The sequence below is a fragment of the Solanum lycopersicum genome, chromosome 10, assembly GCF_036512215.1.
Source record: "Solanum lycopersicum chromosome 10, SLM_r2.1".
Classification (NCBI taxonomy): Eukaryota; Viridiplantae; Streptophyta; class Magnoliopsida; order Solanales; family Solanaceae; genus Solanum; species Solanum lycopersicum.
This window is the reverse complement of record NC_090809.1, coordinates 27,448,660-27,457,637: the sequence shown is the minus strand read 5'-3', so window position 1 is coordinate 27,457,637 and position 8,978 is coordinate 27,448,660. Positions and strand designations below refer to the sequence as shown.

General features: G+C 35.4%; 1 long non-coding RNA gene across 1 annotated transcript; it reads left to right on the top strand.

Annotated features, from left to right (window-relative positions):
* Positions 1-3,034: 3,034 nt before the first annotated feature.
* Positions 3,035-3,853, top strand: LOC109121330 (uncharacterized). Its single transcript, XR_002028728.3, has 2 exons — positions 3,035-3,139; positions 3,637-3,853. It is a non-coding gene; the product is annotated as an uncharacterized lncRNA (long non-coding RNA).
* The last annotated feature ends 5,125 nt before the right edge of the window (positions 3,854-8,978 follow it).

Here is an 8,978-nt window from a genome sequence, read left to right as displayed (position 1 = left end):
CGTATATCTACGCCCATATAGTGCCTCATATGGGGCCACCTAAATACTGTAATGAAAGCTATCATTATAGGAAAGCTCTATGATAGGCAGGTGATCATCGCTACCGTCCTTGAAATCCATAATGCAAGCTTTGAATATTTCCTCTAAGGTTTGAATGGTATGTTCTGCCTGACTATCCATCTGTCGATGAAATGTTGTACAAAGATTTATCTGAGTACCAAGACCTTTTCTGAATCAATTTCCAAAAATGAGAGGTGAATTGATGACCTCTATCTGAGATGATATACAAGGGAACCCCTTGCAACCTGACTATCTCATAGATGTAGAGTTTATCGTAATCCTTCAATGGTTAGTAGTATTGACAAAAAAGAAATGTGCGGACTTAGTAAATCTCACCACAATTACCCAAATGAAGTCATGTTGTCTGCGAGTATGAGGTAAAATCGTAATGAAGTCCATGTTTATCACTTCCCACTTCCTTGTAGGAATGTTAATCTTTTGAGTCATGCCTTCTGGTTTATGATGTTCCACCTTAACATGTTGAAAATTGGTGAGGATGGAGAAATCTTACGGATTCTTGGCCAAATTCACCTCGTGAGATTGGAAAACCAAAAACAAATTCTAAAACTCCTAAAACGGCTTGGCGCCCATGCAGTCTAGGTTTTATGAATTCAGTATTTAAATTTGTACTCACTGCGTAATATACGTAAATCGATGGTAGGACTAAACATAGGCCTTCGTGCACCAAATGATCTATGATTGAAACCTTAGAAAGAAGCCTTAGGAGATGAGTTAGGGCTAAGTATGGTCGATATAGGGTTCGCATGATCTGCGTAATGAGTAATCTATTTAAGGTGATGGTTGTGATTCTATAATTGTATGATATATGTATGTTCTTCTTTATTATAATACTTGTATGTATACGAATGTTGCATTACTGATCATAGTTGTTGTAAATGTGACACACGAATGAATATATGCCATAAATCACTTCTTGATTGTATGACTTGAGAGTATACTTGTGTTTGTGATTGTTGTGTGCTTGTGGATTAGATTGCCATATTCCGAAATAACTAACTTGCAATCCGATAGTCACATGCGACATAACTAACTGGGTTCAAACTGTCACTAGGATAACTAACTGGGATAGGATTGCCACATTCCAACATATCTAATTGGGATCGGATTGCCATGTTCTGGAATAAAATATGGGATCGAATTGCCATGTTCTAGCATAAAAGATATGATCAGATCGACATGTTCTTTTATAACTATGGGATCGGGCACCACGTTCTTGTATGATAATAGTTTGGGTTTGGGTTCCATGAGACGAAGAACTACTTGGTATAATTGTGTAGCTTGAGGAATGTGAAATATGTTATTGTTCTTTATGTCGATGTAATTGTATATGTTCTATATATGCTTGTGATGATGTGTTTGTGTTGACTTATATGTATTGCACGTAGTGGGTATATCTTATGACAATTTATATTTTATTCTCCTTGTATTAAGCGAACTTGTGGGGTATAGTGGAAGGGAAAAGGGTTAAAGGGACGAGTAATGGATAGCAAGGGTTGTTAGTGTGTTGTAACTGAGAAAGAGAAGTAGAGGTAGTGTATGTGATGAAGTATGCTTAGGTGGGTTTCACCTTGGGGAATGATATTGGGTTTAGTGGTATGGAAGTTTGTTATGTGGTGGGCATCAGGTTGAGCAATGATGCCAACTAGTATGTGTGTTTATACTAATACGACTCTTGCTATATATTTTGACATTGTTTGGATGTAGGTTGACAATGTTTCATTAGGTGAAGATGAAAAAATTGTCCAGCAACTTCTATTCTTCCTTCCGCATGTGGGAGGTGTGTCTTTTGTTATCTTGTCTACTTGAACTCTTAGTAAATCTTGTCCCTGATTAGACTAGATTTTTTGCGATGTTAATTACTTCAAATTTTTTAACTTGAAATCATTTTAAAGGCTTTTTAATTAATAATTATGTTATTATATCTATTTCCAATTATTTAATTTCTACATGATTCAAATTGTTGGGATATGAGGGTTCCAATAATTAGATGGTAGAATGTATTTGCCCGCACGACCCAATGGGTTGGATCCGAATAAATTGGTATCAGAGCCTAGGTTACCAATCTCATAATATAAGAGAAAAATGTGGACTAGATTCTTGCAGATCATGTGTTGAAGTCTACATCTAATCCACAAGATGATAGGAGACATTCTAGGAAATTGTTCCACTCATTTGATCTCTTCCTGTGAAGTGTTGCTTGTGGTAAGAGTTGAGGCCAATCAATATCTCAATTAAGTGAATTAGATGTTGTTGAGACTGCTGAAGGGGCACCAACAAGTTAATTCGAAATAGGAAGGTTCCAATTGGTTTCTATCCTTAGGGACTCAAAAAGGCATAGATTAATGGTCGTCTATGGAACAAACTAACTAACACTACTAAAAAAATAGTATTTACCGATGGATTCTTGTGACGAACAATATTCCATCTCTCTATAACAATGGAATAATAATTTTGTTGCAAATTAACAAATGACTTTTTGATTTATAATATAGCAACAACTTATCAACGAATATTTCATCCATCGCTAAATAATAGCGTGAAAATATGGCGGTTCATTTTGCCAATGGATTTAATAACAAAGTAGTGGTGACATATTTAATTAATATTGGGCAACAAAATTAGCGACGGAAAAAAGGTCACTAAACTAATAAATATATTTTTATAAAAATTATATTATATAGTGACAAAAATATTCGACAATATATATATATATATATATATATATATATATATATATATATTTAATTATTTATTTGAAATTGATGGATTCTAGAATCATCTCAATCCAATTTCAGATTTTAACCAAACCCTCATCTTTTAATCACGACCGTTGATATCATCCTTTAAATCTTAGCCTCTCCTTTAAAAATAATCCAACGGTCAAGATCTTATTCTCTAGAGTTTTCCCTATTTTAATCTACCAAAAGACTCAAACCTAAATTCCTCATTTTCTCTCTCTCTAGATCCGCCGCACCCCACCCTTTTTCTCTTCATCCTCGTCTCTTCTCTATCCACCATCTCCGGCGATGCATCCACCCATCAATGTGTGCCAATGTCGGTAAGAATAAGAGGAGATACTGGAATAGGAGATGGAATGATTCTATTTGATATGTCCTTGCCTTTATTTTTAACTTGCTTTTAGTTTACACTTGTTGCAATGAATTTGCATGTGAATAACTGAATAATTGCTGTCAATAATTCTGGTCTTCAATTCTAGATGTCTTATTTATTTTGTAGGGTTGACGAAAATTTATTTGACAATAAAAATTGATAATATTTCGTGGTAAATATTCATCTTTCGGGTTTATCTAGGAAAATACTCCATGCTATACACTTTAGTAGTTTTCTTTATTTTAAATTTATTGAGCCACTTTTTTTTAGATTGAGATGGTTTTTCTGCACCATCACCTATAAGTTTAAATGTACTATAAGTTGGCTAAAAAGTTATTAGAACATTTAATTAAGCTAAAAAGTTAAGCTTGTTTCTGTATTTTCCTTCCATTATAACTTTATTTCTAATCTTTAATATTTTCTCTTTATCTCAATTTATTACAGAAAAATTAGAAGAAAAGGTTACGAGAAAGAACAACCTCTCAATCTTATATTGATCAATGTGAAACATACTACCAAGATACCTGGCGAGAAAGGAAGAGAAGAATATAGGGCCTTGGATCTTAACTTAAGTTTACTATGGGCAGGATCTTTGTCCTTATCATCTGTAGAATATTTGAAAACCTCTAAATATTAATTTATATGAATTTTTATTATTTTAGAGGTAATTAGTAATTTTTATTTAATTTATTTCAGTAGTGTGTATTTAAAATAAATAAATGAAATAATTTACAAAAAAAAATTGTGTTGGCTCAAATAACAGAATAATTTTTGATGGATCAGTGACAGAATTTTCATCGCAAATTTTATTTTAAATGACGAAATCAATTATGAAATTAGCAGCAAGCTATATAAGTATAACAACGGACTAGTACGTCTCTAACAAGTGGCGATGGAAATCATTCGTCTTTAATACATCGCTAAATTTTTCGACAGAAATTATTTTTCGTAGCTACGAGATTAGTAACGAGCGATATAGAAAAAATAAGTAATTCGTCGCAAATCCTTCGCAAATCTAGTTTAGCGACGGAATAATATAGATTAGCGACGGATTTCGTTAGTCGCTAAATGATGATTTTTTGTAGTGTAATAAATTGAATTTGTCTGTGCATTGGGTCTTGGAATCTGTGGATATGTTCTCCTTGTTTGTTAAATAAACTACAAATGTTAAGTCAAACTTGTTAAATGTGATTATATGTATTATAAGTATGTGGCTAAACCTTAATACGTGCAATATGTTGGCCGAACGGCTTAAATTATGCAAGTTGTAAATGCTCGTGTATCACGGAACTCGTTGTGAAAAGAATGTCCTGACTAGAAATTGATGAGAGATTTAAATAAAGCCACGAGGATAATGGTGAGGAAGAGCTGAAACATGTCTTGTGCTTGGCTAATAGCAGTGTGAGTGTTTTGGTGTATCTTGGGGAACTGTGGGGTGTGATGCTGAAGTAATGGGAACAAACTGGTTCGTGTATCATGGGATTGACCGGAGGGTAGGCAATGATTAGCCTAGTTATGGGAAATGTTCTAAATTTTAGAGTAAAATTGAGAACCTTTGGGAAATTCTAAAAAAGCACAAATCCCCCTGAAAAAACCCTTAGCAGAGGTTGTGCCTCGTAATGGGCCGCTGGGGCGAGGAAGACCTCAACATGTCTCCCCTATTTTTCCTTATAGCAATTTAGGACCCAAAATGGTATTCAAACTCACCCCTACTCGATATAATAGTGTTCATCAACATAAGTAATGGATCATAACAACTTAAGGTTAAATAAGGTTGCCTCAGACATAAAAAACTAGCATTCACATTCTTACAAATAACATAGGAAATCATAAGGTAAAACGGAGTGTCATAAAAATGTACAAGCCCAAGAAGGGAGAAAAAATCAATTCAGGAACCCGTGAACTAGAGGTGTCAGTTTACAAGTCTAACTCCTCTGGGGGAACCAGGCCGGTCAATTCCTCCTTTAGTTATGAAAACTGAACATAATCATCCTTCTCCTCTATGATCATATTCTTGCTGAGAGAGATACAGGTAAACATCAATTTTACTGCCTTCCAGAGATGAATCATCATTAGATTGTCTCTAGCTAGGTTCTTTTCCTCTATTGGAAAAGCTGGCAACGAAGCATCTTATCCTCTAGGGCAGTGCTAGGTGGAACTGAGGTGAAGTCCGCATAGGCACTCCCCATCTTCTTCGGAACATCCTGCAGATCCTCCTCAACCTGTGCACCTGAGAGTGGGTCCTCACTATCGAAATCCACAAATGCCTTAGTGCTGCTAGCCCTTCCCATCCTCTTTCTCTTGTTCCTAGAAGTAGAGATCTATCTAATCAAAAGAGGGTGAAGTGGGGGATCCATAGGAAGTACCTCATTGGCATCGAAAAGTGGCATGCCCGCCTCCTTGCACAAGGCAGTTGTAAGAACAGAGAGAAAGAACACATTCTTGTTATTCCAATAAAACATATTCAATCACATGATGATTTGCGGCTCCACTTTCAAATATATACCTTGTATGGCACATGTGAGCACCAAATCCAAGAGACATGTCACATCGGTGCCATTGTCCGACAGCCATTGTCCGACGGGCGAATCCTCATAGTCACCAAATCCAGCCACCTCTTAATATCATATGACCAATTTCTATAAGTAATACACTCTGCAATATCCCAGTGAGCCTGATCCCGGCACGTAGGCTCAACAAGAGTGTCTCTTATCCATTCCAAATCCATCTTCCATATCCTGGACTGATATTCATGGTTCGGGACCTCTGGTACCTATGGGGTCTTATTAATAGTAGTGCCATTCAAAGATATGTTAACCTCCAAATCGGATGATGAGACTAGCATTGCACCAGCGGATGGTATAAAATTCCCTCTCCCAAGTGGAGCATACATATTGAAAATACTCAGTCAGTAGGACTCACCCGAACTCTACCATAAGAGCATAGAAGGAAGACTCCTTCTCCTCTAACCCATGCAGCACAGAACCCCTTTCGCAATAGAATCTTGTGTTACAGTGATCATTATGCCTTTCTGTCCTCACTCGAGAGTACCCCTTATTCGTTACCGACGTCGTTGACCTCGAAGAGGTCTTAGACAATCCCTTAGAATTCATCATTGCATAATAGAAATAATACAAGCAGAAATTTTAAAACTTTTCGGCTGAAGTTCAACTTCACATTATATATCATAATAGAAACTAAACATGTCTCTCATTTCCATCTAGACATAAGAGTATGAAAATTGGGGCTTAGCTGATAAGCTCAAATTAGACCTCCCTAAAGAATAATAAGCGATCGTTAACAAGTAGAGAACCCAACTAGTAGGTTCGGTTTTATCTCACGAGGAAAATGATTTAGACTTAACTTTAGTTCACGATTATCTATTTAGTCAATATCGTTCGTAAACGAGTAAGTAAAGGGAGGTTTTGTGAAACGAAAATTCTTTAAATAGTGTATTTATAAAGTAGACAAAATTAAATGTTGGTTTTATAAAAATGAGAGAGTAACTATGGTATATGTATTCCCCACGTTTTCATAACGCCGTATTCCTAGTAATAGAAATTATTTCCTAGTGTTTTATATGCAAAGTTGTAAGATCTCAAAAATTGAATTAGGTGGAGTAGACACTAATATGTTGGTATAAGGTCCTAAAGTTGTCTAAAATATGGCATTGAGGCAATGTCTAAGAGTTTAGGTGCATTGGAAGTCAAACGTCAAGTAACAACCAAGACGTTTGACGACTACGTCACCTATGTGCCTCATATGTGATTCTCTATGTTTATGTGTGATTCATGAGGTTATAAGGTCCTTAAATGAGTTATTGTAGAGTATATAGGCAGTGTGTCAAGTTTCCATAATTTTGGAGGTCAAACGTCCAAGAATGTCCATGACGTTCAAAAGGTTTGCCTTGAAATGATCTAGTGTGTCTAGGAATGTTTCATCAAGTATAACGTGTTCGTTTTGGATGAAATTCATGTGAGAGGTTATAAACTCATGTACGAGTATGTATGGGTTGGAAATTCCGGGTAAACATTCCTTGAGGAAGGACCCAAATTGATGTCCAAGGCTGCCCAAGACAGAAACAATCGACACCCAGTTGGTAGGGTCTCATCGATTAAGAAATATGATATGGAGAGGATTTACCAAAGTTGAGTCTCAGAACCAATCGACGGAAGGAAAATACGGTCCATTTGTGGACAAACGGTTCATCGACTACCAACCGTCAATGGGTCGGTGTCCTATGTGCAATTCACTATTAACTGAGGGGTGAACTTGTAAATTCACCCTACTTCCAAAAAATAATATTGGTGGTTCATAAGGGGACTTTTTGGTATTTTAAACATGTATATAAGTCTTTAACACTTAGAAGTTTTCATTTTTCCAAATCAAAACCCCAAAATCCCTTAAAAATTCCCAAGAACTCCATTGGAACCAAAACTCAAGGAAGGGCTTGGATTGGAGAATCGAGTGGAAATTCTTCATCAAATTGAAGAATTAGATTCATTGAGTTATTATTTTTTATTCTTGAAACTCTCTTCTCATGTAGCCCAACATTCAAAGATGTTTTCTAAAGTTTTCAAAGTTGAATTGTCCAATTTCATGATCTACCATGGGTTCTTGCATTAATTTTTTAAGCATTGAATACAGATTGAATTGTTATTAATTAGGTGATTTTAAACTTAATTAGCTATGAACCCATGAATTGGATGAACCCTAGTTTTTGACTAAGTTATGGGTTACTTGATAATGATCTAATTTTTATGAATTCTAATGTAGTTTCATATGGGCTGTTGATTGATGTAATAATTATAGTAAACTGCTATCTAGGTTGCATTATATTGATTAATATGTAGTAAATTGACCTAGTTTCATGAATATTGTTATAATTATATTGAATTGTTGGTTATGACCATTGATAAGGGTCTTGTGATATCGAATTGGGTGATTTGGCATTGGATTGAGGCATTGAAGATGGAGTGGTGGTACATTGCCCTATTTAAGTTATTTTATGTTGATTAGGCTCCACTTATGTTGTGATTGGTATGGTCCACTTATGGTGGCGATGTTATGTGTTTTACTTGCAATTGATATGGCATTTTTGGCGTTATTTTAAGTAATATGATTATCATTGCCTTGTCGGCAAATTTTTGAAGTAATGTGGTTATTTCTTTAATTGATTAAGTGAAGTATGACAATATCTACCTACATGTGAAGTAATGTGAAACTATATGTGGTTTCTTCTATCGATGTGAAGTAGGTGATCATGTTAGCCTATGACTATGGCTTTGTGTGTATAGTCTTACGGTTGATGATTGGTTATTCCTAATTGACTATATGAGTCTATTTTGGTCAAATTGATGATTATAAGGTAGTGTATAAGATGAATTAAAGATGATAATGGCTATTTCTATGTGTTTATAGAATGACATGTAATATGAGTTAAGTAAGGACCATACCAATGGCATCATATTAATCCTTAGTAAAGTCATGATGAGCTTCTTGTTTCCATTGTGAGGTAGCCTTGGTGGACCTTTCTTTGGTAGGGTAAATGTGATTAGGTTATGAACTTGATATGAAACCCCTTTATATGAATAAATACTCCACAAGAACGAAGGCTAGCACTGAGTGAGTATGGTAAGGGAAGTAGTTCTAATTAAATAATGAGACTATATTACAAAACATACCCTTCATATTCCTTAATGTGCCTACATGGAATGTGTCTAAGTTCTACCATTGGCAAGTAGAACACCCTGATCGGAGTAGGTTAGAACTTTGAATTCCATGTC